The sequence below is a fragment of the Phodopus roborovskii genome, unplaced genomic scaffold (genome assembly GCF_943737965.1).
Source record: "Phodopus roborovskii unplaced genomic scaffold, PHOROB, whole genome shotgun sequence".
NCBI lineage: Eukaryota > Metazoa > Chordata > Mammalia > Rodentia > Cricetidae > Phodopus > Phodopus roborovskii.
In genome coordinates this window covers 4256890-4274154 of record NW_026126646.1, presented here as the reverse complement: position 1 = coordinate 4274154, position 17265 = coordinate 4256890, and positions in this window count along the sequence as shown.

Sequence of the window (17265 nt, the reverse complement as noted above, 5' to 3'; positions counted from 1 at the left end):
CCACTATTGCATCAGCAGTGACTTCGGGCTAGCTCTCCTCGCTCTGACCAGTAAATATACGAGGACTCGAAGAAGTTCATTTCCTCAGGAGTAGGCTGGAGCCGCAGCTCACCTCCTCAGTCAATAACTGATTATCTTGCTTGCAAATTCAATTCACTGCCTGCAGCCTGCCACACTTGATGGGTCCTGACAAGTCTGATTGTTTGGGGGGAGTCTGTCAGAGAGAGAGAGACTGCTGGAGCTGGATTTGCTCAGATTTGGGCTTTGCTGGCACCGGGAGAGGTGGCAGAGCCTGCTCTACAGTTCCCAATGCCCCGGACCTTGCAACGATGAGGTCCTTGGCCCGGAAGGATGCTCCCTGCAGTCTAGGGCATCTGAATTCTTGATTCTCTGCTGGGGAGGCTTAGAGGGCATGGCCTTGGAGGAGGGGTGTCACTGAGGGAAGTATGAAGACCCTGCCATTGCAAGCTCACTCTCTCTGTTTCCTGCTCCTGATCCATGTAAGCTGTTAGCTTCTAGCTCCAGCCACCATGCCTCTGCTCCAGTGTAATGGGCTCTTATCCGTTTAGAACCCTCAGCCCAAACCTCTTTCTTCTGTAAGTTGCCTGGGTCATGGTGTTTTGCCACATCAATAAAAAAGCAAATGATGTAGGCCCCGCTTTGGAAATGGAATGGTGGCAGCAATGGCTTCGTCTTCAGCTCTAAGGCACAAGGCACGGGTCGCTGGTGCCCTGACAAGTAAGGGTACAGACAAGGAACTTCTTATCCCGTGGACAGACATGTGGCAGAAAAGGGTATGTTTGGGATGTTAGGAATAGAATACCCTGGATTGTCTTCTAAAGCCAGGACCAGGCAATCTGAGGACAGCATCAACTTCCTTTTCTTTGTTGTGATGGTCTTGGAAGACAAGAGTCTTTGCTATCCATCAACCATCCACCCTTCCAGCCACCTATCTATCCATCCTATGTACACATTCGTCTACATATCATCCATCTAATCCAATACAGCCATTCATCCACCACCCACCCATCTACCCAGCCACCCAGCCACCTATCTAGTCATTCATCCATCTACCCATCTGCCCATCCATCCATCTACCCATTCATTCAGCTACACAACTATCCTTCCACTTATCTGCTCAGCCACCCATCTACCCAACTACACACCCATGTACCCATTCACTTATCTCCCCTCCCATCAATTTGCTATCTCTCAGGTCTTAGACAGAGCCCCATAGATATGAAAGCATAGCAATCTCTTCTCCTTAAGGGATAGACAAGTATTCCTTTGTTCGCCCCAAGCATCAGTTATATGGCCTTAGAATTTTGCTAAGCAAGGCTTAAGAACAGGACTTTGTTCCCGCCTCTTCAATGATTCCTGAAGCCTAACCAGAATTTCAGGCAGGACAAATAAGAGTCCTAACCTAAAAGGGGATTTTGGTGGTAAGCTTTCAAGCCATGCGGCTCAAAACTCTTCAGAATTCATTTGCGGATGCCAGAAATTATCATACAAACTCCACTGTAATCATATTTAAACAATTTCTTGGATAATGAAAATAACACATCTACAAGGTGTTAAACGGAAAGCTTCACAAGCATCAGACCAGCAGTCTGCTCCTAGACTGGCAGGCTACCTCATTCTTTGGGAGAACTGGAAACAGTCTCTTCTGGCCACCCTGTGGATATGTGTGAGCGACCGGATGTGCCACTGGTTCAGGGGGTCCCAGGCACACCACAACAGCACTTGCAAGGTGGGACATGCGAGAGTCTGTGGGGGACACAACAGATGTAAACATAGGATGCAGAGGCGCCTGAGTGGAGAGGTTTCCGTGAGAGACGCAGGGAATATACTCACCCAGGCTTGTAGAGTACAGGAGACACTCTGGGTACAGGAGACACAGCTCAGGATGCAAAAGGCTGAACACAAAATGAGGGATGCATAGCCCGGGAGGCAGAGGTGTGGCTGGGACACAGATAACGCTGTTATGCTCTGGATGTTCAGTGCTTATTACAACCTGAGGTGGGGGCTTGCAAGATGCCACAGCAAGTGAAAGTGTTGACACCAAGCCCAATGGTTCAGGATGTTGCTAGGTGGACATTTAAAACATTGTCACGTTGGTAACCATACTGACAGGTGTCTTAGTTAGGGTTTCTGTTGCTAGAGATTCCCACAGCCCAAAATAAACACATGGACACTATATTAATTATAAACTGTTGGCCGATGACTAGGGCTTCTTACTGGCTATCTCTGTCTTACTTATTAGCTCATTTCTATTAGTTCATGTATTTCCACATGGTCTTGGCTTACTGGGGAACATCCAGACCTTCTATTCCTTTGTTGACTACATGGTGAGTGCCTTTGGTGGCCTCTCTCTCCCTACGTTTCCCAGAATTCTCCTCATCCTAGTCCCACCCATTTTCCTGCCTCACTGGCCAGACAGTGTTTTATTCATCAACCAATAAGAGAAACACATATACACAGCAGGACGTCCCCCATCAGGTTTCTGTTGCTGTGAAGAGACACCATGACCACAGCTACTCTTAAAGAGGAAAACATTTAGTTGGTGATGGCTTGCATTTTCAGAGATTTGGTCTATTATCATCATGATGGTACATGGTGGTGTGCAGGCAGACATGGTGTTGAAGAAGGAGTCCAGAGTTCTTCATCTTCATCCGCAGGCAGCAGTAGGAATCTGTGTGCTGGGTGTAGTTTGAGCATATATGACACCTCAAAGCCCGCCCCCACAGTGACATACTTCCTCCAACAAGGCCACACCTACCAATAATGCTGCTCGCTCACTATGGGCCAAGCATTCAAACACATGGGTCTATGGGGGCCTAACCTTCCAACCACCACATCAGGAGAATCAGGACTCTCCTGGTATAACCCAGCTTTCTCTCTCATCTCTTATAAAATCCAGGACCCTGACAAGGGAATGTTATTGCCCACAGTGGGCTGAGTCTTAAACAGACAATTACACACACACATGCCCAAGGGCTAACCTAACTAATTAATTCTTTGTTAAGACTCTGTTTGTGATATCTTATCACCTGTCCAGGTTGACAAGCTCTGTATGGCTATTTCTTTTTCTATTCCTGATGGCATTGTGTTCTCTTTGTCCTTCATCGGTTTTGTTAGAGATCTATCAGTTTCATTGATGATGGGGGAATGTCCTTCTTTATGTTGTGAATATATGTTTCTCTTATTGGTTAATGAATAAAACACTGATTGGCCAGTAGCCAGGCAGGAAGTATAGGCAGGGCTACCAGATGAGGAGAATTCTGGGGAGAGGATGCAGAGAGAAGCCACCAAGGAGACGCCATGTAGCTGCTGAAGTAGTAATAGGTCCACGCATTTGCCAGTAAGCCAAGAGCACAGGGAATACTTAGACTAATAGAAATGGGTTAATAATTAAGAGAGAGCTAGCCCATAAGAATCCTGGGCCATCAGGCAAACAGTTTATAATTAATATAAGACTCTGTGTGTTTATTTGGGACTAAAGGACAGCGGGACCAGGTGGAACAGAAACACTGTCAATGCATTGACCTCAGACAAAACATTTCTTGCTCCCTTGTTGTTCATGGCATATTTGCATTCTAATATATATATATATGTATATATGTATATGTATATATATATATTTATGGTTTTGTCCTTATCATTTATTTCCTTGTATTTTGTTCGCCGTTGGCTTGATTCTCTGTGTGTGTAGATGTGCATGTACACACATACAAGTGCAGATCACCGTGAGTGTGTGAAGGTTGGAGGATAGCTTGTAGGAGTCCGTTCTCTCCATACACAATGTGGGTCCCTGGGACTGAGATCATGTCATCAGGTTTGGCTGCGAGCACTTGTACCCACTGAGCCATCTCACCGGCCCTTAAATTTCTTCTTCTTGCTTCTTGAAACAAAAGCTTTAAATTTTCCTCAGCCTTTCTTCACACATTACATCTTTACACACCTGCAAATATAAATGATGCTACAGAATTCTCCCTAAATGCTGCGTTAGCCATTACCTACAGAAACGATGCCACACACCTCGGTTGACATTTAATCAACAATGTTTTATGATCCCTGCGTTGCCATTGAGGCTCCTGCTCTGTACCACAGGGCAGTTAGCAGTATGAGGCTTATAAACCCAGCAGCCAGCGATTTCCTGCTTGTCTTTTTCTCCTGGTTTCTGGTGTAATTGCGCTGGGGCCGGTGAACGTTCTCTCTGTTATTTTGAAAATGGTCAGGGTTTCCTTTATGAACTGCTGTGTTGTCAATTTTGGTAAATGTCCCATGCCCATTGCTGGAGTTAAGGAAGGCGGAGTCAGCTACTATTTCATATACGTCAATTAAGTCTGTTTGATTTATGATATACTGTTAAGAGCCTCTGCATTCCGTCTGGATGGTTTGCCTGCTTGTGGAGAAATCGTCTCAACTCTCCTGGAATGAAGCAGGAATGTTCCCATTTTAATATTTTCCCAGTGTTGTTCTGTGTCTGAAGCATCAGCTTACAGCTCAATCTTACATCTGGCCAGAACCCCACGCTGAGGAGAGGCAGCAGGACCAGCCCATTCAGCTTGAGGTAGCAGTAAGAAGATAGTGGCCTGCTACTTTGCTTTCCTGATATTCAGCTTGAAGTTTGAACCCCAGTATCAGTCTCTGGGTCTTTTTTTTTTTTTTTTTTTTTTTTTTTGTGTGTGTGTGTGTGTTACAGAACGCCATAGACCAAAAGCAGCAAGAAACCATTTGGTCCAGCCCTGGGGTCACCACATCAAAACCTACTAAGAAAACACACCTGTGTCCAGATGTCTGAGTTTCCCCCATAGCTTTATTGAGCTGTAATCCATATACCACACACCCACCTACACTATACAACTCAGTGACTTAGGGCAACCTCAGAGCACCCTCACCATCGACACGATTTTAACTTACTCTCATCCCTCTCTCCAAAACTCCCCAGCCCTGAGCAGCAATCGGCCTACCTGCTTCTGTGGATTTGCACATGTGGAAGCTGTCTGTCACAGATAATCTGGATGGCTGGCTTGACTGGATTAATGCTTAGAAGATGAGTCAAGGGCATCTCTGGGTTCATCGGCAAGAAGTTGGCACAGAACTTAACCAAAGGGGGAAGGACCTATCCTGTTTGTGTGTGGCCACATCCCATGGACTGAGTACCAGGTTAAATAAAAACAGGAAACCCTCCCCCTCTCTTCCCTCCCTCTCCTCTCTCCATCCCCCTCCCCATCTCCCTATCCTTCTACCTTCCCCCTCTCTCTTCCTTCCTTCCTAGCCATCACAAGATTAGCTTCTCTTCTCGACCTTGATAAACAGAAACCTCTGAAACCTTGATCCAAAATAAACTTTTTTTTTAAAAAAAAAAAAAATCTCCTTAAACGTTTCTGTAAGGCATTGTGTCACAGAAAATGTGAAGTCAGACAAACAGAGCATCACCTCACAGCTCACATCAGGACCCCATCGTCTCCATACAAATCACACTTCAGTACTGGGCTGGCCACATTGCTTTGACCAACGATGCTAGTTGACAATTGGGTTGTTTCCATGATGGGGCTACTATGTTCAATCCTGCCACCGACAGTGTGTATGAGATTTTTGGGTGGCTGTGTGTTGTCAGGTCTATGGGGTCTATGTCTAGAACTGCTGGGCCTCACGGTGATTCTGTCCCTAACCTCTGGGGAACTGCCACAGGGATTTCTGCAGTGGCTGGACCATGGGATGTTACTACCAGCAGGTCACATGGCTTCCAGTGTCTGCATCCTCTCTCTCTCTCTCTCTCTCTCTCTCTCTCTCTCTCTCTCTCTCTCTCTCTCTCTCTCTCTCTCAATTACAGCCATCCTCCATCCTCAGGGGTGTGAAGTACCATTTCTGACAACTGCACTGCACCCAACAGCCATGAGTTCTAAGCCACCACATGCTCCTTACAACCACAGAAAGAATGCCCCTTCCTATAAAGCATCTCCTTTCTTAAGCCCCCAGGTCTGTTTCCCATGCCACCTGAAGAAACGTCATGCTGACACTGCTTCAGATGGCCTCGTCCCTGGGACCCTGACCTGCCCTAGCATTTGGGGTGTGGGTGGGGGAAACGGACCTTCCGGGCTGAGCCTGGAGGCTCTCCTCGGAGTTGTCATGGAAACTGCTGTAGCCACTGCTCCCTTCTGCCTATTCCATGTTAATAAACAGCCTCATTATTTTGCAGAAAGCATGCTGGAAAATCACCAGCCCCATGGCTTCATCGTGGCCCAAATTAATGAGGAAAGATTGTAGGGATATTTTTATTGACCATGAAAGGAGGGAAAGTTATGGCTCATTTGTGCACCCTTGCTGTATTTATGTTTTACGCATTAAAAAGTGATTTCTACCTCCATCGCCCATCACTAATGCCCTCGATACATCAAAGGTGTGGACCAGGAATAGTGTCTACCCATCAAGCCACCAGCAAATCGGTGGGAGAAATGAGGATGAATGATGCCCTGGGCCAGCTGGACTGGGCCGCTCAGGGAGAAGGCTCACACTTACCCAGGGACAGAGTGGGGAGGAGCAGGGACTCAGCCAGGGACACAGTGGCTTTGCAAATTGATCTTTCAGTCAGGTTCAGGCCAGCAAATAGTTGTGAAACGCCAGCCCCAAGTCACTGTCAAGCAGGTTTGGGATAACAAGAGGAGCTGGTATCACTAGGTATCTGTGAGGGGTCCATGCAAGCTCACACCGAGGAAGAAGCCCCGGCTTCGGGGAGCTTCTGATCAGCCGCCCCTTGGCCACATCACTGTAAGGACCCAACACGGAGATCTTCTCACAGCTCAGGGCACACAGAAGTCCCTCTAGCTGCCGCCGGGACATTCTGGCCCAGAGAGACGCTTCCCTGCTTCTCTCCAGCAGAAAGAAGGACAGGGGAGGCTAGAAGGAGCCACACACGAGCGATGCACTGATGCCCTGGTCAAGTACCCAGACTCAGAGGCCCCAACCAGATCCAAAGTACAGCCCTGTCCTGGATGCAAGGACTTGATTGTGTCCCCTGTTACATCTCGCATCTGACTGTGAAGGTCACTGGCCAGACTAATCGAGGGAAAGGGCACGCCTTGGGCATGCACCTAGCAACTGCCAGAATGTCTAATAAGTGCTAAGGGACAGTGTCTGCAACGACTTGGCAACAGTGACGAAGGTGTGCTCCTGCGGCAGGAGAGAAAGCTGGGACCCGGTATGGCCCCAGCCTCTGAAAGGGACACTGCAGAGATGGTGTGTCCACTCACTCATTTTCCCTGGGGCTTCTCTTTGTCCCGACCTCTCCCAGGTCTTGCTGGGGTCCAACACTGAAGAACAAGGAAATGACCAATGTAGACAGAAGCCGGAGTCAGTGATGAGCCTGGGCACACGCACAGACTGACACATCACTCACTGAATTCCTGGAAATGAGCCACTGTATTGTTCCCCTCCCTGCCCCAGGGAATGAGTCCCCAGCTGGCAGCTAACCTGACAGCAACCCACCTATGCAGGATCTTTCCTGCGCCCTTTGCCTCTGAGGTTCCTTCAATGCAGAACAGATGGAGCCCCCAGCTCTGAGGCAACCAACCCAACAGGTACTGGCTGTGTGTCCTGCTGTCCTCAGCGCTGAGCTGATGGGGAGACCAACCCAACAGGGCTAGGCGCTACCATCTGCCCTTCGTGGAAACAGCTGGCATGATCAGAAACCTCCACAGCGGCAGGGGTCCTGGGGTCATCTAAGTAGAAAGAGTGGGACTGGGTTGAGGGGGCGTGGCTAGGCTCCAGAGTGTTAACATGAATAAATTGTTACCCAGCGGTCACAGGATGAGGCCCCCCCAGCTCCAGCAGACTGTAGAGCATGCTTGCTCCCTCTGTGTGAAGATGTCTGGTCTTAGATGAGGGTTTACACTGCATTGTGCCATGTGAGTCATCTCACGTACATGTAAACTGCAATATGCACCAACCGGCAACCTCGCTACTCTCAACACGGTAGCATACTGCTGGGCACCCCTCAGAGCTGACCAGCTGAAGCTGTGGGATAGGATGGGATAGGCTCACACCCCTCAGAGCTGACCAGCTGAAGCTGTGGGATAGGATGGGATAGGCTCACACCCCTCAGAGCTGACCAGCTGAGGCTGTGGGTTAGGCTCTGACTCCTATGCCTCTGAGCAGATATCTACTCAGATCTTACAAGGTTCAACATTCCCTCGGAGCATGCAGGGCAGCCAGCCCAGAGCATTCCTCCAATAGTTTCCAGTGGTCCCCTTCTCTGTGCCAGGCAGCCCTGCCGCATGGTGGAGATGAGAAGCGATTCCGAGCAGGGGAATAGGAAGTGTCTTGGTGACTTTTCAGTCGCTGTAATTAACACCATGACTGAGAGTAACTCTTCAGCAGAGGCTTCACTCCAGTGTACAGCACTCAGGTCACACTCCATCGCGGAGGGAAGCCAAGGCAGGACTCCAGGAGGAGCCGGGAAGGAGGCAGCCACCGGGTGCTGCTTACTGACTCGCTCAGCTGCTTTCCTATAGCACCCAGGCCCACTCACAATGGGGTGGGGCCTCCCACGCCAATCATCAATCAAGAGCATGTCCACGGTCCACTTGTCTACAGGCCAATCTGATGGAGGCATTTTCTCAGTGGTGGCTTGATGGGCAATGTTCTTCTGTATATGTTTTTCTTATTGGTTAATGAATGTAACACTCATTGGCTGATTGGCCAGACAAGAAGTGACGTAGCTAGGCAAGATCAGGGTATAAGCAGAGACGAGCAGGAAATTACTCTCTGCAGAGAGGCTTAGCAGTTGCCATGTGGAGCCCAGGAGGGTAGAATGCACCGGACCCTTCTCCGAATAAGATAATACCACATGGAAATACTTAGGTTAATAGAAATGGGTTAGTGGTTAAGATAGAGCTAGCCAATAAGAAGCCCTAGTCATCAGCCAACAGTTTCGTAATTAATGTAAGTCTTTGTGTGCTCATTTGGGGGCTCAAGGGCGGTGGGATCAGCCCGGCTGAGAATCTCACATTACAGCAGCTCCCTCTTGTCACATAACTCCAGCTTGTATCAAGTTGACACAAAACTAGCCATTCCAGGACGAATGCCGTGGAGGGCCTTGGGGCCCCCTAGCATGCAGGTTTTTTCCCTGAGACCTTTGGCAATGCCTGTACTCTGTGGGTGCTATACCTTGTCCACACACAGTGAGCAGCCACGTCTCTCATGGAGCCGGAAGTCCAGAGTCAGGGTCCAGGCAGGGTCGTCTGCCCACTCACCTCTTCAGCTCCCAATGGCCCAACATTCTGAGCTTGTTTGAATCAGTGAGTTCTATTCTCTCCTGAGAGGACACAGGGAACTGGTTTGGGTCCACTAAGCCAGCAAGGTCAGACAAGGTCAGACCACACAATCCTTAACATACCTATAGTGACTTCATTCCTGAGCGTTGTCAGAGCCTGAAGTCCGAGTAGATGTGAGCTTTGGACAGACACCATTCAGTCCTCCAGTGTGGAGAACAGGCAGATAGAACGTGACTTGGATTCAAAGGATTCCTGTGGCTGGGGTGAGGGTGTGGGGGTGGGGTGGAGGCTGAGCAGGCATGGGGAGCAGGTAGATTCTGGATCAGTCTGAAGGTGGAATTGAGGGGACTCCTGACAGATGGGACTTCTTCCCCTAGCTCCCAGGTTCCCACAAAACAATTGCTATGCTCAGGTCTGAAACCCCTCCCTCTCCTGCACACACATTGCAATACCATTAGATCTCAATCCATCAACAGGCTGAAGACATGAGGTGCCTCAACCCAGGGGAGCTGGCTCCATCCCCACAGCCGGTGACCCACAAGACTCTGCCTTGTCACCCACCCTCCTGAGTGACAGGAGCAGCATTTATTACCCAGCCTGGGGCAGGAAACCAATGAGAATCTTAGGCTGCACGGGGCAAAGCTGCCAGACTCCACCACCTGCCATTCTTTCTAGTGTCATAGAGAATAGCCAGCTGCAGGCGGGCATAGCAGCCCCAATGGGGCACAGTCAGGTGGGCATAGCAACCCTAGCGTGGGCAGAAGCCCCTCCCCCGTGGCATCATCAACCACGAGGGCTTTGTTCTGACACTCCTACCTGCCAGCTGCGTGTCAAAAGCAGAAAGCAATATGTTCCAAAGTTCTGAGCTGGCTAGTTTTATGTCAACTTGACACAGGCTAGAGTCATTTTGGAAGAGGGAATTTCAATTGAGAAAATGTCCCCACCAAATTGGTCTGTGAGCAAGCCGCAATCAGTTGATGGCTGCTGGGTGGTGCCACCCCTGGGTGAGTGGTCCTGGATGGAATAAGAAAGCAGGCTGGGCAAGCCATGAAGGGGATAGCTGTTAGCAGCGCTCCTCGCGATCCTGCCTCTGGACTTCTGCCTCTGCTTCCTGCCTGCCTTCCTCAGAGGACATAATGCCTGGGATGTACTGTGGACCCGTAAAGTGAAACGGACCCTTTCCACCCCCGAGGTGCTCTTGATCCTTTACGGCCTCCACGAAGTCTTCTGGGTGTCTGGGACTGCAACCCCATGTGGGGCACACTGGAGACTATTAGGGCCTCCTAGGGAACTCTGGGTAAGGTGTAAGTCCCGCTGGCCCAGCCCTGATGGCCCTGCCCATGCCCCTCCCCATAGGCCCCACCCCGTAAGGCCCCATCCTGCCCTGCGGGACTCTGGACGCCTCAGAAGGAATAGATGAGAGGTCTCTTGAGAAAGGCGCTGGTTTCTTCCAAATTGAAACCTCACAATGTCCAGTACGCACGCACTTCAGGACGAGTGTAGAACCACTGCAGGGCTCAGGAACGGAGCGGGGCCTGAATAAACAGCCGTGTCTGCGCCTGCTCCCGGGCCACCTCTCTGCATGCTTTGCTCTCTGCCTGCCCTCTTCCCTCCAGCACCTCAAGAACTCAGGCTGCACACAGCTCACGGACAACCTGTCCCGGTGCAGCCCTGCAGACCTTGTGAAGGGAGTCCGGGGACTACTGGGCCTTTCTGATGGGAGATGTCATTCTGTATATGTTTCTCATACTGGTTAATAATAAAGCACTGTTGGCCAATAGGAAAGGAAGATAGGAGGGACTAGGAGACAAGGAGGAAATAGGAAGGAGTAAGGAGGAGTCAAGATGGAGAGTCTGAAGAAAGCAGTATGCCGCCGGCTCCCCGGTAAGAGAAATACATAGATCAGCAGAAATGGGTTAATAATTAAGATAGAGCTAGCCGATAAGAAACTAGTAACTGGCCAACAGGATAATATCAAATACAGAGTCTCTGTGTGTTATTTGGCGGCATGGCGGCGGGACAAGACCAGCGGTGGCGGGCAGAAAAACCAAACTTGTTACACCTTTCCACCTCCCTCTTCCTTCTGCCCTCTGAGGACATCTCAGGAGAGGGGTCTGTGCTGTTTTTTCTTGTCCTGCCAGGTCCTGCCGCTCTTCTCAGCCCCAAATAAACATGTGAACACTATATTAATTATAAAATTGTTGGCCGATGACTGGGGCTTATTATTGGCTAACCCTGTCTTAATTTTTCACACATGTCTATTAATCTAAGTATTTCTGCGTGGCCTCATCTTACCGGAGAAATGTCCAGACCTGCTACTCCTTTGTGGTCTACATAGCAACTTTCTCCAGCAGGCTCCCTCTGCCCACGTTTCCCAGAATTCTCCTCTTCTCCTAGCCCCTGCCTATCTTCTTACCTCTACTGGATATTGGCCAAACAGTGTTTTATTCATCAACCAATAAGAGAAATATAGCCAAGCATTGGTGGTACATGCCTTTAATCCCAGCACTTGGGAGGCAGAGGCAGGCAGATTTCTGTGAGTTCGAGGCCAGCCTGGTCTACAAAGCTAGTTCCAGGACAGGATCCAAAGCAATACAGAGAAACCCTGTCTCAGAGAGAGAGAGAGAGAGAGAGAGAGAGAGAGAGAGAGAGAGGATGGGATATGTCATTTTGTTAATATGTTTCTCTTATTGGTTAATGAATAAAGTACTGTTGGAAAATAGGAAGGCAAGATAGGTGGGACTAGGAGACAAGGAGGATTCTGGGAGTTGTAGTGGAGAAGAGTAGAAATGTAGGACCAAGAGGAATAAGAGGTCCAGACCCTTTCTCTGGTAAGATAAGACCACATGGAAACACTTAGATTGATAGAAATGAGTTAATATTTAAGACAAAGCTAGCCAATAAGAATCTCTAGCCATTGGCCAACAGTTTCATAACTAATACAGTGTCTCTGTGTGTTAGTTGGGGCTGACACGGCTCTGGGACCAGGCTGGCGGGAAAGTGCTTATAACACTTATCTACAGAAGGACAGCCCCCATTAGGAGCCTGTACCTCAGAAGCAGCAGCCAGGCCCCTCACCTGACCTGGGACCAGTCAGTGCCTTGAACTTGGACTTGCAAACTCCTGGATTGCAAAAGCAATGGTTGTTGTTTATCAGCTCACCTGTCTGGAGTCTATGGTTACAGCAGCAAACACAGACTGAGACAAACCTCCAGTGGACGCAACACCCATGTGACCCTCAAGATTCTCAATGAGAAATGAATCTGTTGCTTCACCCCAGGGAAGTGTGGAGTGGAGCTCACTCATTGCTGACTGTCCAAGGATCCACGCCCACAGAGAGAGTTGTGGTGCTTCTGTGAAGCAACAAGGAGAGACCCTGTGCAGGGATGTATGGGGCGGGGTCTGGCTGTGCATGTGGGTGTGACGGCTCATCTCTATTTCCAGCCTCCAATGACTGAGATAAAGGGTCCGAGGAGCAAGGTGACTATAGCAAGACTACTTATGAGTGAGCTCTGGCACTGATTGAGAGACCCTGCCTCAGTCAATAAGGAGGAAGAGTGATGGAGGGTGATCCTCAACATCAATCTCTGGCCTCTACATGCAACACAATCACATACATGTATACCCACACGCATGCAAAAATATGCACAAACACACATGCATACTGCACAAAAAAAAATGGAAAAGGAAAAAGTAATCAGAAGTCCATGTCCTTCCCCCTAAGTGCCATGATCATGGTCAGCCAGACCTCTCTGGAGAAGCACCCATAAGTGACACAGGACAGGGCCAAGATGGGGTACAGGCTCCCAGGGACACAAACCCTCTTGCTGCAGAGATCAAGAGGCATCATCACAGTGGACAACCTTCGACTCTCAAGGTCCCCCAGGCAGACACAGGACTCCAGATGTCCTCAGCTGTCTTGTGTCTGTGGACAGTGAAGCCTCACCCAAAAGGCCAATGCTGCCCTCTCCCTGAGGCTGCAGGTAAGGAAGTGTGTGTCGATTTGGACTCCTCAGCTCTGTGCGACTTCAAACACAACTGCACCATTTATGCTCATCCTTGGAGCAAGGTGGAGTATAAATGAGTGAGTAAATTGTCACACACCTGGCCCCGGAGCATCATGGACTGTTTTGTCAAGCTGCCTTTGCGTTTACTATTATGATCTACATGGCTCCTGTGTTATTATGGCCTGCTAAGCCTAATTTCTAATAACTGCCATGTTTCTTCAATTGCTGTAATTTATCAAAGACTTTTTCTGCAGTTGCCATTGATTTCTGGGCTTGTAAATAGTTGGGGACAGGGGAGCCCAGTTTGTTCCTTATCAAAGCACTCACACCGCCTGCTGTCCAGACCCTTGTTATTGAGCATGAGGATGGGAGGCAGGCATCACCCCGTCTTTGAGGAATTTGTGATGTGTATTGAGGAGAAAGAGTCTGCGCTTATCAAACAGTGGGCAGAGCAAGACATTCATCAGCATAGGGAATGGTGCTGTGAAAAACGTTCAAATGCATGGTTCTAAGGGAAGTGTGTGTGTGTGTGTGTGCATATGTGTGTGCATGTGTATATGTGTGTGCCCTTGTGTATATGTTTACATATGTATGTGTGCATATGTTTGTGCATGTGTATATATGCATATACATGTCTGTGTATGTATGTATATATGTATATACATGTGCATGTACATTGTGTGAACATGTGTGGGTGGTAAATGTGCATGTGTGTGAGCATATATGTGTGAGTATATGTGTGTACACATGTATATAAACATGTGTGTATGTATGTGCCTATGTGTGTGCATTGTGTGTGTGTGTAACATGGCTGAGAGGCACTGATCTATTATGTCACTAGTAACAATAGAGACACTGAGAACTCCTTTTCTTTCCTTGTAGTGCCTAACTTCCTGGCAGCCAAGCTCCACCCACACCTGCCTGGTGTTCCAAGAAGGAATCTAGTTCCCTGAAGAGGTGGAGAGCTTGATTGACAGACAGTATCCCTTCCCTAATGCAGCCCCAGCTTCAGGAGCTAAGCCATGCAAAGCAGCCATTGCTCCCGCAAAGCTAAGCAGGCTAACATGCACCAGGCAGGGCAGCCAATGCCCCCCCAAAGCTGAGGTTAATATGCACCATGCAGGGAAGGTTACGCTCTTGGCTGTTAAGATTCACAGCTGTACATGGGGCACAACAGACTGTGAAATGCCAATAAATCTAGAGTCGCCTCTCAATTTCACCAATAATAATTAGCAAATTAAAATGGAAATGTCACCACTAACCCATAAACGTCCTTAAGTGCAGCACAGAAAACCCTTTCAGGAGCATAAATGACATTTGTCCACACAACATCCAGGGCAGACATGCTGTCAGATGTTCAGGACTGCCTTGGCACCCAGGGAGCCAGGCTTGGAGCAGATGGAACACGGGATCGGCTGTTTGTGTCAGCAGGCAAATGCAACTATGTCACTAAGCCTGCTTTATGTGGTTGACATGCATGGACCAGGGATGGCATCCATCACTCCAGGGAGACAGAGGGAAGAGGGATGCACACTAACCACACCATCACTTCGTCATACTCAATGAATGGGTCATGGAGCATCCGCTTGACCAACACAGGAAGGTTGAGAAATGATGACTAAATCAGGTACCACCAGGCGCCCCTTGAGGGGCTGGAAACAAAAAGTGGCATGTCCCTTCATAGGGCCCAAGTGTTGCAGTCCACTCCACAGCTGCCTCTCTGCTCTTGGGCTCTGGGGATCCCCCAAAGCATGGCCTTGAGTTATATGCACATATGAAACCCAGCTTGTGCTAGCCTAATCTTCCCCAACCAATGAATGATGAAGAAACTGTCTTTGTGCAAAATGAATCTGAGGCAAAGAGGCTAGACTTGCCTTTCTCAGGAGACGGGGAGAGAGAGAGACAGAGAGAGAGGAGAGGAGAGAGGAGAGGAAAGAGAGTGATGATGTTCTTCTCGGGGTGCACACACAAACACATATTCCAGAGAAGTAGAAAAGATTGTCATGAGGAAATGAACAGTCCTGGGATTGGTGCAGAAAGATGGCGAATAAACAAAAGCCCGAGAGGAGAGACTGTGGCAGGGAGGCAGGCACAGCATGTGCCCGGCATGCACAGGTCCCCAGGACTCCCCAAAACAATGCTCAAGACCTGGTTGGGACAGTGATAACCAAAGATCCTTGAGACATGGGAGATGCACCCTGCAATGCTTATCTGACCGCATCTGGTTTCTAGGCACAGCACAGAGGACTCCCTGAAACTCTGGCTCTGCTCAGAGTTTGGGGAGACTGAGGCAGAGAGCACACACAAGAGTGTTTTGGAGTTGCAGATGGTCCCCAAAAGTACCAAGTCAGTGCACGTGTGTAAGGAGTGACCAGAGACCACAGAGGCCACTGTGAGACCTAAAGGAATGGAGTCCACTCCAGACATAGGAAGTGAAGATGTCAGCCGTACACGCCAACTGGATGGTGAACCCACCATTCAAGGGACCTTGGGAAAAGACGCAGAAGGGACTTGTGCTGGTCTGTGGGAGTAATTAGCCCAGCTTCCACATACGTCCGTGGTTTGGGGTCCATCTTAATGAGCTCATAAGAGAAGAGGAGGTAAAGCCCAAGTAAGCAGAAAAGGAACAACGGGAATGAGAGTCAGTCGCTGGAGAAAGGAGGGGGTGGAAGCTGATCTTTAGGAAAACAATACAACTGATCAAGCTCCGGCCAGACTGAATCAAGCAGAAAAACAGAGAACAAGCTAGTCCCTGGTGGGGGGAATGAGACCACTGTAAGGCTACAGGTGCTTCAGGCAGACACGTGAGCTTAACAAGGTCACCGGAGATCAATTTTTAAAAGTTAATTGTGTTTCTGCATAGGAGTGGCCAAGAAAACTTGGAATTGAAACAGAAAAACAATGCCCTTAGCCATGGCAATAAAAAAAATACTTTAGGATAAAACTTCTAAAATATATCTGATGTCTTCACGCAAACTACAAAACATCTCTGAGGGAAACCAAGGAAGTCCTAAGGGATAGGGAGATGGCTTTAGTTGGAGAAGCAATTGCCTCAACAGCAATGATGACCTGAGTTCAGATCCCCAGCAAAAACATAAAGATCCAGGCATCATAACACATGCCTGTAATCCTTCCAGAGGAGAAGTGGGAGGCAGAGACAGAGGGTTCCGGGAGATCGCTGGACATCAGTCAAACCTGCTTGGTGAATGAAGCTCCAGACCAACGAGAAACCCTGTCTCAAACAGAAATGTGGGCAGCACCTAAGGAGTAATATCCAAGACTATCCTCTGCAGACACACATACACACAGTAATTGGAAAGAGCTGTCTTAATTAGGGTTTCTGTTGCTATGAAGAAACACCATGACTTCCGCAACTCTCAGAGAAAAAAAAACAAAACAACATTTAATTGGGGTGGCTTACATTTTCAGATGTTCAGTCCTTTATCATCATGGTGCAATATGTTAGCATGCAGGCATATCTGAGACCTCAGAGCCCACCCCCACAGTGACACACTTCCTCCAACAAGGCCACACCCACTACAACAAAGCCACGCCTCCTAATATTGCCACTCCCTGTGGGGGCCATTTTCTTCCAAACCACCACAGATGTGCTGTGTTAGTGAGTTACCAGATGAATGAGGGCTAACGCATCACATTACCAAAGTAGGTCTAAAGGGCCAGTGCCCTTTACTTTCATTAATTACACTTAGTTATTGTGCATTCGCGCACATACATGTATGCACGTGTGCCTCTTCTGCCTTTTGCAGGCATCTGAATGCACATACAACACGAACTTATGCAGACACACACAAATACACATAATTAAGATAAATTTTTTTCAAAAGATCAAGTGTTGCTGGTTGGTCTTCTCTCTGGGGTTACTGACAAATTTCTTCTCTCTTGTACCCTCACATCATCTTCTTTCCCTGCGAGTATTGGCTCTCATCTCCACGTTTGATGAGGACAGCAAGATTCCATGA